The 27,448-nt window shown below is 45.0% G+C and overlaps 1 protein-coding gene and 1 long non-coding RNA gene across 7 annotated transcripts in view; one reads left to right on the plus strand and one right to left on the minus strand.

Annotated features, from left to right (window-relative positions):
• LOC145991266 (solute carrier organic anion transporter family member 74D-like) overlaps positions 1-27,448 on the plus strand; it is a 315,986-nt gene that overhangs the window by 228,300 nt on the left and 60,238 nt on the right. The window contains exon 1 of one of the 6 annotated variants that reach the window (XM_083127237.1): positions 13,153-13,519. The exons of the other annotated variants lie outside the window; for them this stretch is intronic. The gene's annotated coding sequence lies outside the window, so the exon portion shown is untranslated. Of the gene's footprint in view, positions 1-13,152; positions 13,520-27,448 lie in introns of those variants that run through there. 6 annotated transcript variants of the gene reach the window in all.
• The window catches only part of LOC145991269 (uncharacterized), a 184,246-nt gene that overhangs the window by 67,461 nt on the left and 89,337 nt on the right, over positions 1-27,448 (minus strand). The window lies entirely within an intron of this gene.

Below are 27,448 nucleotides of genomic sequence, written 5' to 3' on the forward strand. Positions count from 1 at the left end.
TTCTTTGACGTCTCAATTGTACGCTAGGAACCCTCAAAGCATGCCATTTTGTCCTGAATATGTGCAAATCCGCTGTACAGGGTCACAGTTCCCTCTGCAATTACAATAGACAAAATATACAACCTATCTGTGATTAATCATTTAGCCACCATTCCATTGGCCCAGATAAGTTCCCGAACGAAGCATTTTTTAAGGTGAAAATTTCTAATTTCTTTACTAAAGTCTCCAACGACACGATCGACTCTTGTCTCGATTTTTGAAACGGATATCTTGGCCCGTCTCGTCTCGGTGCCTTCCCTGTTATGCTCCACTTCATGCATTTAAAAAAGGCAAAAATATGTCCGAAATTTGTTATGCTTGGAGAAATTGCGCTGAGTATTGCAACACTGCTGAGGAACGTACAGTGCTCTTCTTGATCCGTTTCCATCGTCCCGGTTAGCCTAGAGTAAGCAAATACGCATGGAGAACGTGAAAGTAATGGCAACCTTTTATTGGCCGAGCGTCTGAAGAGAAGTGCAAGTGAGGGCAGGCGATAGAGCAGGGATTAAAAGTTAAGCCTTGGGTTAAAACTTCACTTGCTCCATTGTTGCCCCCCGCAGGAAATTATCTTGCGATTTTTCTGTGTCAAGCTGCAAACCCCTTCTTCCCCCGCCTCCGTCGCCGAGAGCTCCAAGTTAATTTCACTTGTCGAGACTCTTGCGTGATTTTCTAACCTCAATCTGTCCTTTTGCTCTCACCCACATACGGCTCCCCCCCCCCTCCCTCCGGCCCCTCTGGTCCGAAGATACATTACGGCATTGTTGCAACCAATGGGAAGAAACTTGTCGGTGTGGTTAGGTGCCTGGGACTTCCCCGTGTTGAGCGCATCTCGTTTTGTGGTCAGTGAAAGAGGCACAGGGGAAGGACAGGTGAGAAAGGAGAGGAAGAAGAAAGGGAGCCGAGAATGACGGAGGGGAAGGGGAATATAGGCGAGAATTTTATGAGTGAAAGGAGAGAGAGAGGGGGTGAGAGATAAGGTGAGAGTGACGGAAAGTGTGAGAGAGATAGAGGGAGGGTGAGGTTGTGAGAGAGAGGGTGAGAGAGTGATAGAGAGTGTGAGAAAGATAGAGGGAGGGAGGATGAGGGTGAGAGAGAGAGTGATAGAGAGTGTGAGAGAGAGATAGAAGGAGGGTGAGGATGAGAGAGAGAAACAGAGAGAGAGTGAGAGTGATAGAGAGAGTGAGAGAGATACCAACAATTTGCCAAGTTGCCTTGGGACTGCCAATGCAAAATGCGGTGGAGCACCGTCCTGTTGAAACATCACGGTTTCGATTATTCCTCTGGCTCTCAGTTCTGGAAACAACCACTCGTTCAGCGCGTGAACAAACGAACATGGCGACGGATAAAACTGTACTTTCAGCATGGAGGGCCGCACACAGATGTCTTGGATCCTTAATCATGTAAGCAATGTTTATTATTGTTTTATGTGTACTGATTAATAAAAGCAATTTGTAACAGTTGATTTATTACTTTGTCCTAATACACCTGTGCAGCAGTGGGTAGGGACTTTTCGCCCACTCTGTAGAGTGCTGCAGAGAGAGCATTTCGCTCGAGCGCCAAATAGTTCGCACGGACGACGCTAGATAGCGTACGGAATTGAGAGCTTTCTCGTTCGAGCGAATGACGCTCGAACTGTTAAAACGAGTGGTATACACTCGAAGCCCAGTAATACACATATCACCGTCATTTGTCTGTTGTAGTGGGCACTCACATATGGATCGTGAGGTGAAGGACGAAGTGAAATTGAAACTTAAGTGAACATAGTCATTATCTCCAAATATAGTTTAGACTATCTTACCAATACAGAGAGATATGTGAAATGAAATTGATGATTGTGGGCAGAAACTACCAAGGCGGATATTTTTCTACGACTTTTCAGTTAGATCTCTTCACCGATAATCGAGACCCTTTCCCTAAGAACAGCTCTTCAAGATAGAACTGTTCGCTCACGAACCGTTCATCAACATGACGGTAGACAATAGCACGCAAAGTAAACGTCCACGACAATGTAGGCTAATGAAGGCTGTGGGAATGCGAATGCGTTTGCTCTCTCCGTCTGCCCACATATACTGTTTGTTTGAAAGAGGCATCAGCCCATGCTTTTCTGTTCTTTTTATAGCATGCAAGGTATTCTCTACTCTTTTAGATTTAATTAAGGTCATCATTCCTGGCTCTCCAAGTGCTCACTCTTGGCTCTCGAAGTACGCATTCTTGGCTCTCCAAGTGCGCATTCGTGGCTCTCCAATTTCGGATTCGTGGCTCTCCAAGTGCGCACTCGTGGCTCTCCGATTTCGGATTCGTGGCTCTTCAAGTGCTCATTCTTGGCTCTTCAAGTGCTCATTCTTGGCTCTCCCAAGTGCGCATTCGTAGCTCTCCAAGTGCTTATTTCTTTCGCTCTTCATGTACTGTTTCTTGGCTCTCCAAGTGCGCATTCGTGGCTCTCCAATTTCGAATTCGTGGCTCTCCAAGTTCGCATTCGTGGCTCTATAAGGTCTAATTCGTGGCTCTCCAAGATCGCAATCTTCGTTCCCCAAATACACAACCCTGGCTCTCGAACTGCGCATTCCCGGCTCCATTAACACAATCTTGCCTCTCCAAGCACTCGTTCGCGCTTCTCCAAGTGTGCCCTCTTTCTCTTGAATTGGATGTTGTCATTTAAGTATATTTTCGGACATTAAGTGCATATATTCAGCATTTTAAGCACATAACTTTTGGAATTTTCATTGTATATTTTTGGCCATTTAAGTACACATTTTGGCATTGTATATATGTATTTAAAGCCTATTTGCCACATTTATTGCATGTGGATCGGTCCTTAGTTATAATAAGGCAGCGACTATGGCGACCACCATAATTGACGTCCGTGATTGTTTATCCATCGGAGCGGCGGAGGGCAGAATAACTTTAGCTCGGGTTAAAAAGGCCTCGGTTACGAAACTCGACCAGTCCTTGGCCTTAAGAACTCCTATTCGTAAGTGGAATCTGTCAACTAATAGCAAACAATCTGTTACGTCATGTGGAGATTTGTGCGTGAAGGAGAAAGCACCTATGCAAAGTTTACCCAGCGTTCCCTGCGTCTGCCGTTTGTTTGTTTTCCCTTTTAGACTGCGACCCACCGTGACAGTAGCCTCCCCCTTTTTCGGGAGGTTATTATGAATGCGCGTGTACGACACTATAAAAAACAGAAGGAACAAGCTGCAGCCCTGTTTATGGCTCACGTTTCTACTCTACTAACCAACAATTGCCCTTCACTATAATACTAATTGGTTTTTCTTTTATGTTGTGGGCGTGTTTGCTGAGGATGATTATGTAGTGCTGGTAAAATTTCAAGTCCGATTTATGCACAGATAGGCTAATCAGGGCAGTCTCAAACAACCGTGCTTCCCCTAGAAATAGAACACAGGAGCATTTAATTGCAAGCCAGCAGTTTTAGCCTTTTTATTGGTGGTGATCTCATAGGCAGCGCCTGATTTCGCTCTACGACCACATTTTTAAAGACAAAAGTAGCAGTAATAATAGAAACAAGAAAGCTTATTGTCCTATACCCTGTCCCAGGAGTCTATGGAGCAGTCGAACGAAAGCAAGTCCTCTGCGCAAGTAGTGACGAGAGGGCTCGACCAACAAACGCGCGAGAGGGAAAAGGATTGCATGGAGGGTGCAACGCAACTGCAGCTACCAGCCATTTGCAGCAGCGTGCACTGCTTTGCTCCGCTCACTCGCTCTCTTCTACCGTTAGGCGCTGCGTTTCCCACTCCTGGGACAGACAGTACATAATAAAGTGAACTGCATTCGCGGGATTTACAAAGAGGATGAACTTTTCATTTCCGATTAGTATTTGTCCCGTTTTCTGTCACTTTGGGCCTCATTTTTTCCTACTCCCATTCCTGCGCTCTCTCTATTCCAGGCCTGGCCAACCCGTCTCGCTCTCGTGTGCACGTGTTGACTGCAGAGCGAGCAGCGGTACTGTAGGAGGGAGGGAGGGAGGCTTCGTCGGTCGCGTTCCTGCAGTGAGAAACTTCTCATCTGATTCGGTAGTGACAGCGCAGTGTTGCACTGCAACCATGGCAGGAGAAACAGGTGGTGGTAACAGGCGCCTTACCCAATAGCATTTCTTACTTTTCAACACGAGCGGCCCCAACACTTCTTTTTTCCTGCTTACTGGTCTTGAGGTGCAGCGTGCAGGCGGGAAGTTCGCATCGCATCACACGTAGCCCTCGCTGGGCGCCACAAGTGCAAGCAAGTTACCCAATTCTTATTACCGGACGCGGACAGTGATACGGCCCCTCCACCCCCCCCCCACGCCAGTGCCGATGTGAAACTTTTGAACAGACAACCACGAGGAACAATAATGCCGGGTTATGAAAATCGGAGGTAACAGTGTTGCAAGAATGAGCAAGAATGTATTTTCCGCACAAAACTTGCGGATGTCAGCCGCATACTTACATATTTTTCGCTTTTGAAGGGTAGGTCTACCTAATTGTTGAAGCTCATTGTTTTTTTAAAAAAATGCCGTTATCATCTTGTGAATTTGAATTTGATTTTAAAAGTTTGGGTGCGTCAGCACTTAGGCTATTTTGCACCCGTCACACTATACGGGGTCCAGCCCCTTACCGTTACAAACAACAACTTGTTACAAACAGTATTTGTTTTTTGTTTCTTTTTTGTGTTTGTGTATCATTCTGTAAGCTTGGGTTCTTCCATGGTTCTGTGTAGTTTAAAAAGAGCCAATAAGATTTGAACTTTCAGCCCTCCCCCATGCGACGCGGGAGGAAGTATAAATATGGCCTCTGGCAGAGGCTTTTCGTCGTTCCGTTCTAATTTTCATAAACGCGGTTAAACGTGCGTGTGTATTCTTGGAAAGTGACCCACGAGTACGTGAAACTAGTAGGAACAGTAATATATACATACCAAGTCGGGATACTAAGCGGTAAATAAGTAGTGAGTGTTTTTTACTCTGATTTCTCCAACACAGTGATAAAAGCAAGAACGCCTGCTTACGCAGCCGGCCGTGGTCGCTGTCGCGAGCCCCACTTTTCACGAGCCCCTTCGAAGAGGGGAAGAGGCAACCTGGAACTGACCGCAGGTCCGCTCGTCGCCGAAAGGACCTGGTTCCATACCCGCGTAATTTGAAACGTACGCCAGCTCTCTTCTTCCGAAGCGCCGAGTCGGAGAGGGGGGAAAAAAAAAGGCGTAGTTAAAGAGCTGGGTTGCCTTTCCGGAAGGAACAAGTGACACCGCGATTCATATTGTGTTTCGTAGGCGGGAAATAGAAAAGTGTAGTGTGTGGGGGAAAAAAAAAAAAAGTGTTTAGTGGTTGAAACAGTGTAGTGAACGTGCCCAGCAGCAGAAGTCAACCCCCCCCCCCCCCCCAACCTATGAAATTTCGTGTAAATAGTGTTTTGTAGTGTCAAGTGTCCCAAGTGAAAAATCGTGTCCAAAGAGTGAGGGAAAAAAAAAATTGTGACGCGTGTAGTGTAAAAGTGCAATCCAAAAGGAAGGGTAGCAAGTTGTAGTGTGTAACGCGTCAGTGTTACCGTCGACCAGCGACAGGAGAGAAGAGAACGCACACCTACTGTCAGTGCCCTACCATCACCTGCCCCCCCCCACCGACCGCACCAGCGGAGGAAAAAAAAAGTGAAGAAAGAGGGGGAAAAAAAAGAAAGAAACAACTCATATTAACGACAAGGACAGTGTGGCGATGAGTGTGTAGTAGTGTAGTGCAAGAGTGCAACAAGTGAGCGTTTTTGTGTAACGAGACGGTGTGGAGCAGTATTAGCTAGTCTACGTCTGCGACAGGTGAGAGGAGAGTGTGCAAACTTTGACAGAAACCCCCTCCCCCCTCTCGGTCCGGCAGGGCGAGCGGAATAAATTACCGCGAACAGCATCAGCGGAGAAGGTAAAGTGAACAAAGGCGATATCTCACACTAACAACAAGGAAGATACTGGACACCGGGCAAGCGAACGTTGCCTGCTGTCACGGAACCACGTGCGAGAAAGAGGAGAGATAGAATCAAGGGGGATAAATAGACTGATCATCGAATAGAAAGAAAAGGAGGTAGAACTGAAAGAGGAAAAATGCGTACAAGAGGTGGTTTATCAAGAGGCAGAGGTCAACAGCGGTGGACAGGCACACGAATGCCCCAGAACGACCTAGAATCAACACCGGACAGACCAACGACGCCTGCAAAAGCGAATGGGATCCAGCCCAAGAACACAGCCAGTGAACATTCCTTCGACCAACAATTAGATGCACTATTACAAGAATGCCAGGAAAAGGTCAACAATAAAGCGAACAGCAAGAACAAAGTGGCACGTGCAGACACAGACAGAGACAATCTACCAACTCCCAGCACGACGAAGACCAATACACGCACACTGGCAAACCAAAAACACGGAAAACCAAGCGAAGCAGAAAGCGATAGCGAATCCAGCACCACAGAAGAGGACGACCCAGAGGAGGGAGAATTCCTGACACCAAGAAAAACAGTGAAGCCGGATATACAAGGAACAGTTGAGCAGGATTTCTTCCACCCAAACAGATTCGCTCCTCTAACACAAGACGAAATACAAACAAGGCCTGACACAAGGAGGACAGGCAAACCACCTCCTGTTTTCATATATGATATAATATCGAAGTACACCTTCATATCTACACTCACGCCAAATCTCGACAACCCGCAAGTACATCCCACAGCGGAGTACATTAAAATATCCTGCCGCAACTACAGCGACTACGACAAGATGATAGCTTATCTGCGACAAACGGGAAGGTCCTTTTCCACCGGAGTCCCAAAGGCAGATCGGCCGATGAAAGTGGTCATCCGACGCCTACCATACGACACGGACCCAAAGCACATAGAGGAAGCACTCAGAGACGAAAATTTCCCGGTAATCCAAGTAACCCAGATGTCAAAAAAGACAACTCAAGCAACGAACGGGTAAAAATGCCACTGTTCCTCGCCGCATTCCAACGGTCTCCAATAACCAAGGAGATGTACGACGTCACACGCCTTCTGCATATGCCTGTCAAGATAGAGACGTACCAAGCAAGGGATGCCCTGCAGTGCTACAACTGCCAGAGAATAGGCCATGGTCAGCATACTTGCAATGCGACACCAAGATGTGTCAAATGCGCAGACAATCACCATACGAGGGAATGTCCAAAAACAGATCGATCTACACCGGCCAAATGTGCAAACTGCAGCCAGCCACATCCAGCCAACTTTAGAGGATGCAAAGCCTTCCAACAATACAAACAAACAAAGGCGAACTACAAACCTCCAAAACCCACGACAGAACCAGCAGCCCCTGATTACAACCAACCAGTAAAGAAATTGCCGCCTGTTCCGGCATGGCCAGTCATGAAAAACAAAACAAAAGAAACCCAACCCGATGTACCCCAGCCAACCACGTCAGCGGAGAGCACCACACAAGCTGAACAAAATACTGTAGCTTCCACACCGGCAACGACATCTACAAAAGGAACCCTCGGCGATGACATAAAGAAAATATTAACTCTCATCAATGGCCTGGATATCCAAAAAATTCTCCAGCACATCAAAACCGGATTCGAAAAACTCCGATCAGCAGACGACACTCCGACCAAAATCACGGTGTGCATTGAAACAGTCATCGCCATGTTCAACGATGGGTGCTTCTAAGAAAACCCAAGTACACCGGCACATGACTCTCCTCTACTGGAATGCGGATGGAGTTTTCAACGAAAGACTGCAACTATTACACTATCTACACCAGCAAAAGATAGACGTCGCTCTAATAAACGAGACCCACCTGAAACCCAAGAACAGATTCACCCTACGAAACTACATCATACACAGACAAGACAGACCTACCCCAAAAGGCGGCCTAATGATAGCAATAAAGAGAGATTTTCCCACAGAGACAATCACCATCCCACAACTGCAGACAATTGAAGCCTTGGCCATCAAAATCATCACACCAACTGAACCGCTGGTCCTTGTTGCAGCATACAAAAGACCGGAAATGAGGGTAGAGCTTCAAGACCTTCAAACACTACAGTCATTAGGCACCAGAGTACTGATAGCTGGAGATCTGAACTCCAAACATCCAGAGTGGAATTCTAGGGTCACCAATCGAAACGGAGTCCAGCTGTTCAACCACATACCATTTATAAACCTTGCGGTAACAGCACCAAAGGATCCGACACACTACCCCAAAAATGGAGCTAGGCCGGATGTCTTAGACATCACACTACACAAAGGAATCAACTTTACCGTAGCGCCGTATGTCGTCGCCGATCTCGACTCGGACCATGAGCCGGTTATATGTGTTGTCGCCCATAGACTACTGACGCATCTCACGACCGCACCAACACGACCGCTGACAAATTGGCAGCAGTACAAAACAACTCTTCACGAAGCAATCCCGCTGCCTCTCCACGTTGCAACCCCGGAAGATATCGACACGGCCGTTGAGGAAATTGGTGCCAAGATCACTTCAGCAATTCGAAATAGTACCACCAAACAAAACCGTCAAGAGCAACCAAACACAACGGACCTCAAGCTACACATCCTGTTGCACCTAAAGCGATGGATCAGACGCAAATATCAACAGACACGACATCCACAATACAGGCAGCTCCTCCAGAACTTGAAACGTCGAGTGAGAGGACACCTTCAAAGATCAAGGGAACACCTTTGGAACGAAAAACTGAAGAGCTCCGACAAGCCAAATAACGAATTTTGGAAGCTCGCAAGAAATTTCCGCGGACACACCGCCAGCTCAACGACGCCAGTCCTCCACGACCCACAGGGCAATCTTCTATTTCAACCACAAGAACAAGTTGACGCTATCGCAAACAACCTTGTAGAACAGTTTTCTCCCAATACAGAACCATGCGACGAGGAACAAATAGCAACGGTGGACAACTTCCTGGACACATTCAGAGAGCAGCCGCATGCAGACATACCACACCTAATTACTCCCCGAGCGATTCACACAGTCATACGACGGCTGCCAAACAATAAAGCGCCAGGCCCGGACAAAATACCGACAGAAGCCTTGAAGCAAGCCCGAAGGAAACTCCTGATTGTCCTAACCCAAATATATAACGCCATTCTTCTCACTGGCTACTACCCGAGAGCTTGGAAAACCGCCAGAGTATGTTCAATCCTGAAGAAGGGGAAAAGCCCGCTACACCCACAGAACTATCGGCCAATAAGCTTACTGTCTCACGTCAGCAAGGTCTTCGAGCGCCTCCTCCTGTACCGATTACAAGACCACGTACAACACTTTGATCTACTCCCAGACCACCAATTTGGTTTCAGGCAACACCACAGCACGACCACCCAGCTGGTGAGGGTGGTCGACCATCTCTCGGTACGCTTCAACTGGAAACATCACATACTAGCCATATTCCTCGACATACAGAAGGCCTTCGACAAGGTTTGGCTCGAAGGACTCATATACAAGCTACACAGACTTGGAATACCTGACTGTTACGTACGCTTGCTGGACAGTTACCTACATCAACGCACCTTCTTCGCAGTGTTTCAAGGAGCCATCTCCACCATTCGAACAACCACGGCTGGAGTACCCCAAGGATCCTCCCTCTCCCCGCTGCTGTACGCCCTGTTTACAGCGGATGTACCAACAGCCTTTGGTTGCCTCCCAGCCACTTTCGCAGACGACACCGCATACTTTGCGGCAGCCAAGGATATTCGTGTTTCCTACATCAGAATGCAAGAACAACTGCAACAATACGATCACTGGGCAAAACAATGGAGAGTGCGAGTGAATCCCGACAAGAGCACCGCCATCGTGTTCTCTCGTAGACGCCGTCCGCGCGAATACCATCTCAGACTACAAGGACAACCTGTTCCCCACAAACAAACCACAACATATCTCGGCATGCTGCTAGACAGAGGGCTCTATCTCAGAGACCACATAGCCAAAATCGTCAACCAAGGAAACAAACGCGTGGGAGCACTTTACCCGATGCTACGATCGCCAGGACTGCGGCTGGAAACCAGACTTCAACTGTACAAGGCAATCATCCGACCAGCTCTGCTCTACGCCTGCCCTGCCTGGCAACACCTACCCAAGACGACCCTCCGCAGACTCCAAGTCATACAGAACAGGGTCCTACGTATCATCAGCGGACACGGACGGTATACAACAAACGTCCAACTCCACGAAGACCTCGACATTCCACCCTTAGATGACGTGATCCAGCGGACAACCGCCACGTTCTGGGCCAAACTCCAGGAAAACCCAAATCCAACGGCACGGGCCATTGGTACCGCCAACCCACAGACACACTCATCGTCTACCAAGACCCTGAGCCGACCAGCCACGACAAGTGAAAAGTGACCACAGCCTAACCGCCACTGCCACCCTCACTTTCCCACCCCAAGCGACAGCTGCAGGAGTGGAATTCAACACCGAAAACATCGCACGCCATTTCAAAAACAATTCAAAGAGGAGGCAAGGTGTCCACAGACGCTGGTACTCCACATCATATTGCGCAAAGCAAGCCAAGACTCGTAACTGGTAACTGGTAACTGGTAACTGGACAGAACGGAGTGTGTTTATGAACCGGATAGCAGAAGGGAGAGTGATCTTCGGTCTCCAGTGGCCTCCCATGAGAAAGAGCATCCCGAGGCGGTTCCGCCGATGCTAGCTTCCACTTGGCAGTTCTGCCGTGGGGCTCACGTTAGAGGAATGTAAATAATGTAAATTAGAGAATTATTGGAAGAATCCGAGCCTTGTTTTGTTGGATGTAAATAAATGTAGAAAGCCCATTTCTGCGAGTTTTCAGCCATCACCCTGCAACATTAATTCAGTAAGTTCTTGCCTGTGATTGATTCTTTGGTTCCGAGCGCTCTGGTGAGGAACGGGATGGGAACCCAGGACTAACGAGCCTATTTAGTTGTTTCTTTGGGTTTTTCCTGCCAGAAGCGGCCCGGTAAGGGTGGAGTGTTGCGGAACAAACTCTAACGTTGCAAAACTAAAATCTTAAAATATTCTGACTTCCGTTCAAAGCTGAGGCTGTAAACGGGCACTCAGATCACACAAGGACAAAAAACACACAGAATTATACTGGCCATAGGACCAGTCGCCAGAGTCTCGTTTGTCTGCAAAATGCAGTCCAGGGTGTACTACGTGGAAGTGAGGTTGACACTTGGGTGTACTACGTGGAAGATCACCCCTGACACCCCATCATGTTGTGAAGAATGTAGCACGTATGTTACACGCAAACCATCATTGTCTACGAGAAATTGAAGCTTAAGAGATATTTTGCAAAATCGTACGTAAAGCCACCGGACATCTGGATCCTGAAATACGCGCTTCCCCGCAAGGCGTTGTGTGTGTTGCCTACCCCAAGGGCGATATTATAGGCGTAGTTAGGCAACGCACATAACGCCTTTGCAGGAAAGCTCGTATTTAAGGACCCAGGGGTACCCTTTTTAATTTCCGGTGGCTGTACATTAGAAATGAATAATGGAAACGTGCGTGCATGATAAAAGTATTTAAAACGGATATTTTTACGTTTTACTACTGTTGTCCGTGTTTCGACACTCGAGAGAAGTCCGAGACTTGCCTCTTTCGAGAATGAGACAGGTGTTTCTAAATGGCGACAGAACTGGGAATGAGACAGGCATTAACGACGCGTGACAATACTGACCAAGTCTCGTCCAGGCAGGCGTGCGCAGACCCTCTCATTACGGAGGGGGAAGCCTTGATGAAAGTTCAGTCGGAGAAAGAAAAACCTCATTTCACCTCACTGTTCTATTGTATTGATGGGTATGGAACAGGGGAATATGCTATATTGTTTGCGTCCGTACCCGCCGAAAGTCACTGTATTAGAATAATTCAGTCTTCCGTGCCCCCCTCCTTTATTTCCACTCTCAGTTGTTAAGATACTATTTTACATAGAAAACATGGTTAATACAGCAGATTCAAAACAACTACACATAATTTATTCATTTCCAACAGTGACGGCAATGACGGGAGCGTGCCCCCCACAATTTTTCCCCCGCACTTCTCTTACTGCCTCGTCTACAAAGAAAAATTGGTACTACTTTACTATACCGGAGACACCTATCAATGATTTATTTCGCAATTCTTTACATTGCTAACGTACTATTCTCCATTGCGGAACATTTCTTTAGGTGAAATAATGAATTTCTAACGAAAATAATGTCTATTTCGTACATTAACGAGTACTTACTGTTTTTCCTTATTTCCCAAAAACCATTGACGTTAGCCCAAAAATTCACGATAGCCCCACGAACCATCACGGGGACGAGGTATGCCTACCAGGTTAGGTTAGGCCTGTTAGGTTAGGTTCCATTAGCACTCCTTTCGTTCAATTTAGCATATATGGACAATACGAGAGCGTATTGTGCTCTCGTGCAGAAAGCAAATGGCGTCAGCAGCAATAGCGCGTCGGAAATAGATTTTCGTAGAAAACCACATGCATTCGCATTAAAAATGGATCAAAACTACATTCCCGAACATCAACAACGCTACAGAAAATGATTTGCGTAAGTACTTTGTCCTGTAAATTTGAAGAAATCCGTCTCCGGTATAGTAAAGTGTTACCGAAAAATTAAACTATCCTTGCCCCCTTCCCACTTTTGTCACCAAATCGCCGTTATTGGTTTCCAATGTATGGGCAATTTATTATGCAAATACATAGAGGTAACCCAACTAATAAAGTGTGTGAGAGTGTTAATAACAAGAAATTTGCTAGAGAACAAAGTTGGATAGTTCACTTTTATAGGAAATAATGCACCTTCCTCTCCCTCCAAAGTTGCTTGGAACTTCCGTCAGCTTGAAAATACTTAATTTAGAAAAAAATCATATAATATTGTTCAATAACGGCGATGTGATTTCTCTACACTAAATTTCTAATTGAGAGTATTTGGGAGGCAACGGTCCCCTTTTGCCCCTTCGTGCGCACGCCTATGTCTCGACAACGTCCCTAGAAAAGTGGCCGCGAAGTGCGCCGTTGCAACTCACCACATGTTGCAAGTTTGCGCAGCGGTTGGCAACACTGCCCGGGACCGTCTTGCATTGAGATTTCGCCGTGACGACAGGTTGGTTAACTGGCAGTGTCTTTCGGGATACGCGAGAGTGATGTGAGCCTTTACTCTCTCCGCGTCGTGGCGATAGTGGCGCCACTTAACAGACGACGAGCGGAACTTTAAGAATGTATCACTAAGCGTTGGGATAAAGCCCATCTGTGATTCCTGTTGCCATGGTGAATAATGTGATCTCTATCTGCGTGTTGTCTGCATGGATGTGATCGCGCGTTGCTTTTGTTTTCTGTTTTTTTTTTTTTTTGTGGTAATTTTCCGTGAGCGCTGCAATGTCATGTGGTGTGTTTTTGTTTGTGCTTCGTGCGTGGCTTTGAATGTCCTCTGTGCGTGTGGGGTCTGAACGCATGTGTCTCGCAGCGAAAATGCTGGACTGAACTTACAAGTGTTACCAGGTAAGCTTACGGCAGGAAACCGATGTCGCTTTGACATCTCGAATGAGCAGTTTGGTGTAATGTTTATATCTGTCATTGGCGATCAGAAGGACCCCTAGATCCTTCCGGTAATCTGTTTACCCCTCATACCCCCCCCTCTCACACACACACACATGATTGATTGATTTTGTTTTATTTTACTTCTCTTTTCTGCCTCTTTTGGCTAATCGCGAAGATGAGGATGAGTGATGATGTGACGAAGGCGCACTCGCATAGAAAATCCATGTCCAGGCCGGCATTCCAACCCGGGACCCCTGGCGTCGTAGCGCGCTGTGCTAACTATTCCGCTAAGGAGATCGAAAAACTTCGAAATATTAAGGAGAAGTGTCAGAAGGATTTTTTTTTGTCCTGATGAAGATAAATCCCTTCTTAGATGTTTGTGCTTGTTCTAATAATAAAGTAATCTTATACGCAAAGTTGTTGAAATGGTTCGCATAGTTATTTCAGGACCTTCCCGGTGGCGTAGTTTTAACGTTGTCACATTGTAATTAAGTGGTCTTGGGTTTGGTACCCGGTGGGGACATGTATTGGTTCAGTCCAGCCTTTCTGTGTTTATAATGGATTTTAAAACAAGCTCAAAGAAGCAAGCGTATGTGTTTACTTGTATCAAGGTAACCATTCAGCATCTACAGTTTATCTATCCTCCACTCCAAGGAGCACGCACGATAGTATATGATAATGCAAGAGCTATTACTGTTTTGATGTTGAATTAAGAATAGTCAAAGAAATATATAACAGCACGAGTTCCTGTTCACTGGGCCTCACACACACGTGAATATTTGGACTCTGTTGTAGTCTCCAGTCGGTAGGACGTAAGAATGCCACGCGCGAGACCCAGGTTCTATTCTCGGTGTGAGTAATCTCAAATGGGAATTTTGGCAATTTAACTGCAAGGAGCTGCTCTGGAGGTCCCCAGCCTCTAATAAATGGGTACCTTGGGAGTTAAAGGCGGTCGGAGCGTGGTGCTGATCATATCACCTCCACAAGTAACTGAAGTCGTGTGGGGTCCCTATCTCCACATTCGCTATATTCCATCACTGCATGTTGATGTGCATGAGGTAGCTTTACTAAAAAGTCAATAAATGTTATGGAATAATTTTTTCATGGGAATTTTGTTTCTGAAAATTTACGTATTTCGTACATTTTTCTTGGAAAGTTTACAATCTGGTAGCAATATTCTTCCTCATTCTCTCTACTTTCATCCATTTCATTAAGTTGATTGATTTTTTTCGCTTCTTTCATTTTTCTTTGCTTTTCTGCCACTTTTGGCTAATCGTGAAGATGAGGATGAAATGTGGTAAGATGAAATTGGTAAAGGTAAAAAAAAAGTAAAGTGTTCCCCTGTGCTTAGCACCACACCATGAAGGCGTATAGGGGCTGCGGGGGTAACGCCCCACACTTTCTTGATCCGATCGTGAGTGGGGGTGATGTGATCACCACCACGCCCCTGACCGCCTTTACCCCCCCCCCCAGGGTTTCCCCCTGGGTGGGCGCGGGGGCCGCTTCCAACGTTAGAAAAGTTCCCGGATTTGAACCGGCCGGGGATCGAACCCGGGACCTTTAGCATGGTAGTCAGTCAGACGCGTTACCGACTGAGCCACCGCGGCCACCAGATGAAATTGATGAAAGGAAAATCACAGACGTATATGGACAGGACACAAGCTCCGCAGAGTATTATACAGGGTGTGAGTCCAGTCGCCAGTGCCTCGTTAGTGTGCATAATGCAGTCCACGGTGTACTTCGTGGAAGAGAGGTTGACATTCGGATTCCTTACGAAAGGGTAACCCCTTTGAATCCCACTTAATAAGACTTCATATTTGTGTAATATGCAGTAATGTGGAGTGGTTAGACAGCGTGCTACGACGCCAGGGGTCTCGGGCTCTGGTCCTGACCTGGGAGTTCTTTGTGAGCGCCTCTTCATCAGTTTCATCACATCATCATTCATCCTCATCTTCGCGATTAGCCAAGAGCGGCAGAAGAGCGAATTAAAATAAGCAGAATCGATTAGTCAAATTCGGTGGTATAATGTTCATCAGTTAGTAGAGATAATAATAATTATTATAATGATAGAGTTTTGTGATGGCGATTTAGGTTTTTCCTAGGTGAAGGGGAATCTTTGCACCTTAAAAAGGGAGAGTATGCTTTCTGGGTATGGCAACACTGCGCCTGAGTAAATCTTGGATTTCTCGGACTCATCTTGTGGACGAATTCTCGCTCCAGACTAGGATTTGTCGGCTACTGGGCAGCATGTCACGGTGCCGTTCCCGTTTCGTCCCGTTATTCTTTCGATAACTTTCTCACAATTTCTCTCAAGCGAAGCGGCAAATATCTGGAGGGGGGCAAGTGCCCGTCGCCAATTCCCCCATAAACGGCTTCTCAATTAGGGTCAAGAGGAAGCTCCAAAACGAAGATTATTTGCCTTAAGGATTCGCTCGAGGGACGACATGTTTGGACTGGTTGGGGAAGGGAGCGCACGTCTTGTCAATTTTTATCTCGGTTCCATATCGACACGTATTCATTTGAGGAAACAAGGGGCGTTGGGAAATTGGGAAGTGCTTTTGGTAATAATTACTGATAGGAATTGGATTGTTGTAGTTTATTTTACTTCGCTTTTCCGCCACTTTTGGCTAATCGTGAAGATGAGGATGAGCGATGATGTGGTGGGATGAAGGAACACTCGCAAAGAACACCCACGCACAAGCCGGGATTCAAACCCGGGACCCCTTGCGTCGCAGACACGCTGTAGTAATCACTCCGCCACGTAAGTCGGCGTTTTTTTTCTAACAAAAGCTCTGTATTATTATATCAGAGACAAATCGGGATATAATTCCACTTTGGACAGGGTTATTGCCACTCACATTAAGGAATGATGTGCATAAGAATAAAGTTGCTTCCATACGAACTCTAGCCTTCTTAAACCCGAAGGTTTATGGCTGCAGCAACATAAGCCTTCCATCTGTCCCTATCCTGGGCAAGATCAATCCAATCTTTTCCATCGTTACCGATTTCCTTTAGGTCCATCTCAACGGTAACCCTCCGTCTTCGTCTTGGCCTTTCTACAGGTATTTTGCCATCAGGTTTCCCATCAAGAATCCTGTAAAGGTATATACTCTTCTTTCCTCTCCCATTCGTGCCACATGGCCTGTCCATCTAAACCTTCTTTACTTAATTATTCTAACAACATCTGGACACGAATACATTTTTTTTCTATTGATTAATCGATTAAGTCTGTGTGTTAAGTCCACTTCATGCTCAGATAGGCTAATTGGGACTGGACCTACAGTTTAAAGTGGGATCCGAACCACTATGTGCCTCCACCAGGTATCGAATCCGAGACCCATTGATTGCAATATATTTATTGTTATTACTATAATTATTACAATTGAGATGAGAATTGGGGATCCTGAAAGGGAGAGGGTGCGAGCTGAAAGCAAGAGTGCAAAACACCTTCGCACCTCCCCCCGTACGAAGCAATGTTCTGCTATTCCGAACAAAAATTTCATTCAAAGCCAACATTTTAACTCCGTCTTCCTCTAAATTCGAGGAATGGACCGTGCGTGTAGGAACACAACTTTTCATCTTCCAATTATCACATTTCCGAAACTTCGGCTGCTCTTTCCAGAAACTTTCAGCCATAGAACATTTCTTTTTAAAGGTCACGATAGGCTGTTCACACGCCACATGCAAAAAACTAAAACAAAAAATTTTACAAAGCTTTTTGCACGCACGATTTTTTTTAACGCAATAACTTGAAGGAAGCCAATCGCACTTGATGTTTTTGACCCCCTCCCCCCTCTTCCATCCCCCTTCGAATCGGTATCGAAGCCATGATGGAATGAGTTCAAGGTCATTCCAACGTTCTAAAATGGAAATAAAGATATTATGAGTGATTCTTGTTTGACTTATATTCTGCTCTGCCTAGATTTAAAGGCAATGTCAGCCGTGAATGGTATAGTTGTAATACTGGCACATTTTTTTTTAAACTAAGTTTCCCACTAAAGGGTAGTAATAATGGGTTTGATCCTTAGTGGGGGTACAAATCAGAGATGATTAGCTTGTAAACTTTTAAGATCTGACTAACGAATTGCGGATTTTCAATTCTGGCAAGTATGGAAGTTAATCTTAGACTGTGGAGAGGATTCCTAGGTTTAGTCGGGAAATCCTAGATTGTAAAAGAGAATCCTAGATTTGGGAAGGAAATCTGGAAGCGGGTCTTACATTAGTCATGAATCTGAAAGTCGATCCTAGATTTAGTCAGCGAACCCTAGATTGAGGGAGAGAATCCTAGATTTAGTCTGCATGTTGAATCTAGATTCAGGCAGAGAATTGTAAATTCTGGAGAGGATTTCTAAGTCCCTAAAGTTGATCCTAGAATCATGGAGGTAATCCTATAATCTGGCAGGATATGTTTTCTGGAAGTTAGATGGTCCTCTCGTCAGTTTACACCATGTTCAACGGTATTGTGAGACCGGTATACCTCGTATCGTTAGTGGCGATTCTTTACTGACGATATATCGCAATTCTCGATATCGGCCATCCCTATTTCCAATATATTCCGCAACTCTCCCTCCGACCAATCGTAAATCGACCAAAAAAAGTGACAGAAAACACGAAACATTTATGTTGCAATTGGAAAGTGACGCAGGTACGCACCAACACCTCGTCGATCAACTCTATGGTATCTTTGTTTCTTTAAAAGGAAAAAAAAAGTATAAGAAAAGGAAAGCGCCATAACCCAGTGCACGAGTTTTCCGTCTCGTCGTCCTACTTCTAGTTGGCCAGGTGTACTTTCCTCGGATTTGATACTAGCGGCTCGGTTGCGGCCGCGACGGCAGTGTTGCCGACTCCGGAATTAATTTATCCCCAACTTAGCCGGTCCTAAAACTATAGCTGTTCTACGTAACCTCCAAATGATTAGAGACTGTTGGAAACGTTCTTATATAAATATAAAGAAATAATTCGGTAGTTGTTTTATTTGAATGAACATATTCAATGCACACATGCCTGTGTTTTTAATTATCCAAATAAAGGTGGAGGCTTTTACCATCACTATGGACAGTAAAAACTCTACATATGGTCTTAACATTCGTTGAATATGCCACAAAAATATAAGACATGCAATATGTTTGAAATAATATAGAGCCTTTTAGGAAGTGAATAGAAAATGGTATGCAGGAAAATATAAAGAGATTATTGAAAGATTGTCTTGTCGAAACTTTGATCCCAACTTTGGTTTTTATGGAAAACTTAACATCTTCAACTTTTGACAAAATTTCGCATTTTCCCCAGTTTTGTAACCAATTTAATTTATGTCATTTCAGAATTTTTATGCATAATTAGCCTCTGAAAACGCATTTAATTTGTTATTTCGACCCTACCTTCAAAACTACATTCTTTGTGGTATCTGGTGTTCAGTGCTAATATTCCTTTGAATCACTTTTTCTACACATCCAAAACCAGAGATAATTTTCAGAAAAATATTGGATTATTACACAGTTCTGAGCCGATAAAACTTATCGTATATTCATTCTCACATTTCAAAACTATGATCCCAACTTTGGTTTTTATGGAAAACTTAACACTTCAACTTTTTGACAATCTATGCATGATTACCATGTGAGTTTGAATTTTTGTTTTAAGTCCATTTTATGCGCAGATAGGCTAATCGGGACTGGACCTACAAATTTAAGTGGTATTCGAAGCCCTATGTGCTTCCACCGCGTGTCGAATCCGCGACCCTTTGGTTACAAGCCATCGGGGAAACCCCCCGGCAATGTTCAGGTCGGGACTCGAACCAACAAAGTCGATGATGAGACCCTGAGTCGATCATTCAATGCGTTGTACCACGTTATTTTACATCGCTCTAATCCCGCGTGGCTAATCGCGACGATGAGAATGAATGATTATCATATGAAATTGATGAAGGGACAATGACAAAGAAACATTCATGCAGGAATCGAACCTGGAACTTTCGATGGCGAGATGGTGGGTCGACCAGTCAATACGTTGAGTAATCGAGTTGGCGAGATTAAATATAATTTATAATAGGCCAGCGGAATTAATTGATAGATTTAGTTTATTTGTCGCATTTCTGCCACTTATGACTAGTCGCGAAATTAAAGCAGGAATATTATACAGATAACTAACTGTTCAGTGGTCTGGATGCGTCAATGCAAATATTCTAGAGAGATTGCGAGATTAAGTCCGGTAATTTCTAAAGCTAACTATTGGGTGGTCTGGATGCGTCAATACAAATATTGCAGAGATTTGATTTTTTTTTTTTTGATTTGATTTAGTTTATTTTACTTCGCGTTTTGTGCCTCTTGGCTAATTTGCGAAGATGGGGATGAGTGATGAAATGATGAAATTGATGAATGGACATTCACAAACAACCAAGCCCGACCGGGATTCGAACCCGGGACCCTTGGCGTCGCAGCGCGATGTGCTAACCACTCGGCCACAGGGTCGGGCAAATATTGCAGAGAGATTGCGAGATTAAACCAGGTATATTCTGTTGAGTGGTCTGGATGCGTCAATGCAAATATACCAGAGAGATGATGGCGAGATTAAGTCCGGTATTTTTTTTTTTAAGTTAACTGTTGAGTGGTCTGTATGCGTCAATACAAATATCGCAGACAGATTTCGAGACTAAGCCAGATGAAAGGAAAATCACAAAAGCACAAGGACAGCACACAAACCAAGGTCCCGTGCTAAACAGAATATATTCAATAATGAGAATATCCGTCACCCGTATTACTGCCTGCGTGTGTGCATGTCTTTCATAGCCCCCCTTTTTTCTCTCACTAGACATGTTAACTTTTATGTGACTTCCTTTGTTTCCTGTGTCCTACATCGCGTCACTGTAGCTTCGCTTTCTGAACTCAAGATTGCAGCACTGTGTCATCAATCTTTCTTCAGAGCACCAGGGCAAGACCCGTGCAGATGAAAAAAAAGAGCAGCTCTTTGAGAAAGGACATGAAGACGGAAATTGTATTTTGCTCGGCAGCGGAATTACTCCCCTGGCCAATGCTTTCACACCGCGAGGGCGCCTGTTTTGACTTGGCCTTTTTTGCATAACCGTCTTGGACATGAAAGAACCGGGAGATAAATTGCTATATTGTATCAAAATTAATGATTCGCTCGTCCTTGAAAAGGGGCGGGTCGATTTTTGCTCCAGCCGTCAATGAACCCTGTAGTTGTGAACAAATCTCATTATTCTTGAAGGCTGGTAGACGTCAGGAAAATAAGGCGTCGGCAAGACTTTTTGTATTATCCATTATGAAATCATTTAACTATAATTTTCTAGGACATAGTCAGGTCGTGTAATGTACGAGGGTAAGTCAAAAATTAAATGCACTTTTGCCACAACTTTTCTCATGTTGGTCACACTGTCTTCAGCGCTTGTGTGCTATAAGGTTGTACTTTTGTGGTCATGTGGCCGAGGTTTTATCTTAATCGCTCCATTTTTTTCTTTCTTTTGTTACAGATTAAACATGGCCGCTCCCCTGGCAGGCACCAATGAAGAACAGCGACCAGTGATCCGATTTTTCTGGTCTGAAGATGTGTCAGGGACTGAAATTCATCGCAGGCTTTCAGTACATCTGATGATGTCAAAAAAATCTCTTTGGATGATGGGTGACCATCGGTTGATCAGAATCATCTCTCAAGCTTGTTGAGTCATCCCATCAGTGGTGGAGGTTGATGGGCGCTTCGTGTTTCACGCTTGTCCCTGTATTGTACTGAAAGGCTGTGATGAATTTCAACCCCTGACACATCTTCAGACCAGAGAAATCGGATCACTGACCTCGGTTCTTCCTTGGTGCACACTGCCAGTGGAGCAGCCATGTTTAATCTGTAACAAAAGAAAAAAAAATGGAGAGATTAAGATCAAACCTCGGCCACATGACCACAAAAGTACCACCTTTTAGCGCACGGGCACAGAGGACAGACAGCGGCGAGTCTGAGGAAAATTACCCCCTAATTGTTCTTATAAAGGCATTTAACGTTATGCCGACCTTCATCGCGGAGTGGTTATCACAGTGCAGTACGATGCCAGGGTCTCGGGCTCGAATCCTAGCCTGGTCATGGGTGTTCTTTGTGAGTGTCCCTTTATAAATGTCATCATCATACATCCTTATCGTCGCCAATAGCCAAAAGTGAAATCAAATCAAATGAAATCAGATCCCCGCCTCGCAATGGATTTCTCCTGATTTCTGTTATTTAGCGTCGCTTTTCTGGCTGGGATTCGAACCCGGGACCCTGGCATCGTAGCGCACTGTGAGATAACCACCCGGCAGGAGGTCGGATGGGTAAGGAGGAAGGGGGTGGGATCGACTGATAGGTTCGACTTTCCTCGCGATGCCTATGCATGCGCCTTCCCATCCGAAGGGTCATCGAAAAATGAAAGAGTTCCTGTTTTATGTCTACTTTTTGCACAGAAAGGCTAATCTGGACTGGACCTACAGTTTAAAGTGAGATCCGAACCACTATGGGCCTCCACCGGGTATTGAACCCATGACCCCTCGATTACAAGGCGATGTCGATACTACTTTGGGGAGGCACGAAGCATATGAAGACTTAAGCATGCAAAGGCTTTATTTGGAGATAAGCAATTGAAGTACACGTGCGCTCGCTACGGGAAAATTCCACGTGTGCCTCCCTCCCCCTCTCCTCCGAACATCTACAGCCGGCTGCTGAAGATGCCGTCCAATTGATGACGTAACTAGAGCGCCACGACCTCCATTAACCGAGGCGTTTCACACCGCGGAATATCTTTTATACCTTCTGGAGCGCTTAAAAGGGCTGCGACTCGAGAATTTCTCGCGGGGCGTAAAGGGTCGTTTGCGTTAATCTGAGGGCAGGAATCCTAATTGCCGAATTCCTCGAGTTCCTTCGAGTCGAAGGTGTGGCGGCTCCTTTTGGGATCCATTCCTTGCCCGATTTGGAAGTTGGAGATAAATAGCTTTCCTCGGCTGCAATTGTTTCCATCTCTGTTTATTCGTGTGTTCGGGGATGTCGCCACAAAGTGGGTGCGGGTGGGCTCTAGACCTTGAGGATATGGTAACACACACGGGAAATTTTCAGAATCACATATGGCACACAGGGAAAGAAAGTTCTACAAAGAGGCACAGAAGCAGAACACATGAGAGACTGAAAGGGACAGCAACACAAGAAACAGAGGATAAAGGATAGATAAATAGAAGGATAGACAACATAGAAGGAAGAACAATTGACAAAGAAACAAAGAAGAGAAAAGTAGAAAAACAAGAGATAAAGAATGGAGTGGAAAAACGACTGAGATAAAGAAACGAAGAAAGAAAGAGTGAAAAGAGGAAGAGAGGAAAGAAAAGGAAAGAAGAAAGAGAGAAACAGCTAGGAGGAAAGGAAGAACGGACGAGACGAAAAAACACGGGAAGAAAAGAGAATAAGAAAGTGGAAAGAAAAACATGAAACAAATAGAATAATATAGAAAAAAGAAAGACATGTGAAGGATGTGGAAAGGAAAAAAAGTAGAAATCCTTGAAGGCAGCAAGATAGAAAGAACAAACAAATGTGATAAACAAACTCCGTGGCGGAGTACTTAGCACAGAATGATACGACGCTACCCGGCCTGGGCATGGCTGTTCTTTGTGAGTTATCCTTAATGAATTTCACCATATCATCACTCATCCCCAAGTTCGCAATTATCCAAAAGTGGCAGAAAAGCGAAGTAAAAGAAGCCAACGCACAAAAGAAATGATCTTTTAGAAGGAGATTCACACATCTTCATATATTTCCTTGAAGAATTTAGAGATCCGTCTCGTCGCATGCCTGGCATATCTACCATTCTCGAAAAACAGAATTCCGCCTCCTCCTTCCCACGGGAACTCACGCTAGGAGCAGAGAGTCGTCAACGATTCCCGCTTCCTCCCGGGGCAAGGGTGGGCGGCATCTGATCCCGATGGCGCAATAGGAGTGGCGTTGCGGAGACATCTGTTGCTGGTGTCGGGACTCGAGATGGAAATCGGGCGGAAACTTTCACTCGGGCGAGGGACTTGGCGCGTTCATTGCAGAGGTCGCCGAGTCGATCTCTGCATCAGAGAAAGAAAAGGGGAGAGATACTGGAAAGGCTGGGAGAACATTGGACTGATATATGGATAGAAAAGGAGGCTGGGAGGAATAAGAATAGCGTGAGATACAAATGGTAAAATAGAAAGTGTAGAAGCAAACGAGATAGGGAAATGGGGAGGTTAGAAAAGAGAAATGAGACAACAGTAAAGAGATATGAACTCAGAGAAGAAAAAGAGAGAAAGGGGAAGATAATGGATAAGAAATAATGGGGAAAAGAGTGCAGGAGAAGGCAGAGGAAGTGCAAAGGGTTGAAATGAGAGGGGAAAGAGGTAAAAGAACCAAGGGAAGGAAAAAGCTTGTGGGAGAAGGGAAATTAGAGAATATAAGAAAGGGAGGAAAGGAACAATAGAAACAAAGATTGATTGATTGAAACCAAAAGGGTGCGTCAGCACTTGGGCTATTTGTACTCGTCACATTATAGAGGGTAGAGCCTATCAGCATGTGTCTGGGGATTAAAACTTCCTTACGCAGGTTAAAAGCTGAGGCCGTAAAGGGGCGCTCAGCACACGACAACCCACAGCTATACAGAGGATTATACTTACTGTAGGTCCAAACGCCAGAGCCACGTTAGTCTGCAAAATTCAGTCCAGGATGTGCTACGTGGAAGACAGGTTGACATTGCTTCAGAAAGGATCACCCCCATTACACCCCAATAGAAATAAAGAAAGGAGAACGGAGGTATAAAGACAAAAAAGAGGTAATGCTAAATGCGATTTAGAGAAATAGAAGAGGGAGAGGTGGAGAAAGAGACGATAGAAACGAGGAAGAAGATACAAAAAGAGCTAAGAAGCAGAACACGGTTTTGAACATATTCATGTTTCAATAGTTCGGTGATAGTTGTACTTTCGAAATTCCTGTTCAATTAGATCAAAATGTTCTGTCTGTTCAACCACAGTTTGCTTATTGATCGAACTAGATGCAGCCTTTGTTGGGAAGACACCACAATGTAGTTCCTTAAATTTAGTTTTCTAGTCGCGGTTGTTATGAACGGCGCCACACAAAGGATGTTTTCGATATTTAATCTAGCATGTCCTGTCCTGTTGAGGTATTTCTAGAGCTTCAGTCAATGCAAACTGCGACGAGGTCATATTTTCGCCTCAATTTCCAAGAATGTATTTCTAATATTAGGATGCAAAGGAAACGTGACGCACAGTTATTTGTTAGAAGAAACGGTTATCCACAAAATTGGAACCTTATCATTTACATCTGGGTGCACCGCATAATGCAGAATCGTCCATAGCAACGTGTGTCACGGCTCCGAAATTAATATAATGCGACGTTTTCCTCCCCGGTGTGACGAAAGCGACTGTTGCTATTGGTAACTGTTTCCCCCGCAACGCTATTTTTGCTTCTTTTTATATATTGCAGCTTCTCCCACACTCTTTCCCCCATTGGATGTGTACGGACCAGGATATCATGCAATATAAAAAAGCAATATTCTGTGATCTTTCTCTTGTTGCGAAATTCATTACGAATTGGCGTGCGTTATGTCATTTTTCAAAATGATTTAAATTCTTCAGCCATTTAGTTTAGCGATGTGTTCAGTACTGACAGGCAGGTCTCTCGACGCATCCAGACCACACAACAGTTAACTGGAGAATCTACCTGGCTTAATCTCGCAATCTTTCTGCGATTTTGTATCGATTCATCCAAAACACTCAACAGTTAGCTGTAGAATATACCTTAATGTCGCAATCTGCAATATTTATATTGACGCATCCAGATCACTCAACAGTTAGCTTTAGAAAATAACAGACTTAATCTCGCAATCTCTCTGCGATATTTATGATATTAGTCGATGTAAATTAACCTTCTCACGTTGTAGAAAATGCTCTTGCTCCTCCCACTAGCCGCGAAATGCGTTGCACGTCTGACATTGCGCCGAGATCCGAGTTCGCTTGCGCATGCGTGGGATTCTACTGCACATGATGTTGCAGAAAGTCCCCTCCCAGTGTCAGTTCTAAGGAACGATGCACTTTACTATAGAGTCTGTGGTTACAGAATCGTACTGCACTGTGGCTCATGTTCCTCCACGGACTCTCAAGTGCACATTCATTGAAAGAAAGTGGAAACCCCAGGAAGTCACCAGAGGATGGGTTAAGCGTGAAACCAGAAAAAGCATTGGGATCATATGACCTGATCTTAAAAGAGTTTGATTTCAAAACAATGACAGCGGCAACGCTTTCAGTGCACACTCTCTCTTGCTCTGATCGGTTGCTGAATCAATGTTGAATCGTTTATGCTTCCGGATTATTCAATGGCGGGTTAACAACCTTCTCCCGTGGAAGGCAGATTGCCTTTTTTCTGTTGCCCTCTGGTTTCATTGAAAGCTTCTTATCATTTTTAGAAGTTGTCTTCGCGGAGCAAGGGCATATCTAGTATTTACTCTATCTTACTGTTAGCTTAGTCGACCTCCGTGGGGAATGGTTAGCACAGCGCGTACGAAAACCTAGGTTCCCGGGTTCGAATCCCGGCCTGGGCATGGGTGTTTGTGAGTGTTCATCAATTTCATCACCCATTCTCATCTTCGCGATTAGCCAAAGGTGGCAGCAAAGCAAAGTAAAATAAAGTAATTTTAAAAAAACAACAACTTACTGTTAGTCTGTGATCTCTCATAGGCGAACAGGTAATAGTGATGTCGGAGGGACGAGTGATCACATTTGGGAGCGTTTGCCATTAATATGTTAATTTATTATTTAGTTTTAGTCAATATAGAGTGTCACTTAGGGGAGGGTTGGCTGTCAACACTACTTTAATGTGACGATTTATTGGTAGTTTTATACATCTCGAGTAGAGATGATTGACTTTGTGGGCGTACAGTGGGATCCATGAGTATTACCGTGCAAATTGTCCCATCACCATGTTTGTGCACTTAATTTGACCCAATAAGAGCTTCAAGAATTAAAGGAAAACCCAAAACAAGCTGTTGACTTGATTGATTGATTTGCTTTATTTTTCTTCGCTTTTTGTGCCACTTTTGGCTAATTTGCGAAGATGGGAATGAGTGATGATATGATGAAATTGATGACTGGACACTTACAAACAACCATGCCCAGGCCGGGATTCGAACCCGGAACCCTTGGCGTCGTAGCTCGATGTGCTAACCACTCCGCCACGGGGGCCGGCCAAAACAAGCTGCTGACAACTTCTGCACCAGCATCTACAAATCCATCGCTTAAAAACACATAGGATGGAAGAAAATATTTATGAAAATATTCATGGACAATTTGTATGATAATACTCATGGATCCCACTCGCCTCAATTAGTACTCCGGCAGTTTGTTTCTTTATACAGCATATTTGCAGAAGATACAATTCAATCTACAAGTGTATTAATGTACGCTGTATAAAACGCAACTTATTACTTCGTTGACCCTGAAGGACACTCTCTCAGTGGCAGAGCTACCATCACGCCATCGAAAGAGTCGTGATCTGGATGGGCATCGATGTTCCTGTGTAAGTGTCCCTCCTATACTGTGTCCCGGGAATCTCTGGAGCGAACGAACGAAAGCAAGTCTCTGCGCAAGTGGTGACTAGCAAGGGTTCGACCAATGAACCCGTAGTACAAGAGAACGGGATTGCGTGGAAGGAGAAACGCAACTGCAGTTACCAGCCTTTGCAGCCTTATGGCAGTTGATGGTTGATTTTATGTAATTTTAGATATCTCCTGGGTTAGAGATGGTCGGCTTCTCCGGAGGCCCGTAGCCGGGCAGGGGCCAGGTGGGGCTGAGCCCACCTGGAACTGCCGTCAGCCCCCTTGACATTAGGTAACACTATTTT

Source organism: Lepisma saccharinum, chromosome 8, assembly GCF_977018435.1.
Source record: "Lepisma saccharinum chromosome 8, izLepSacc3.1, whole genome shotgun sequence".
NCBI classification, from domain to species: Eukaryota; Metazoa; Arthropoda; class Insecta; order Zygentoma; family Lepismatidae; genus Lepisma; species Lepisma saccharinum.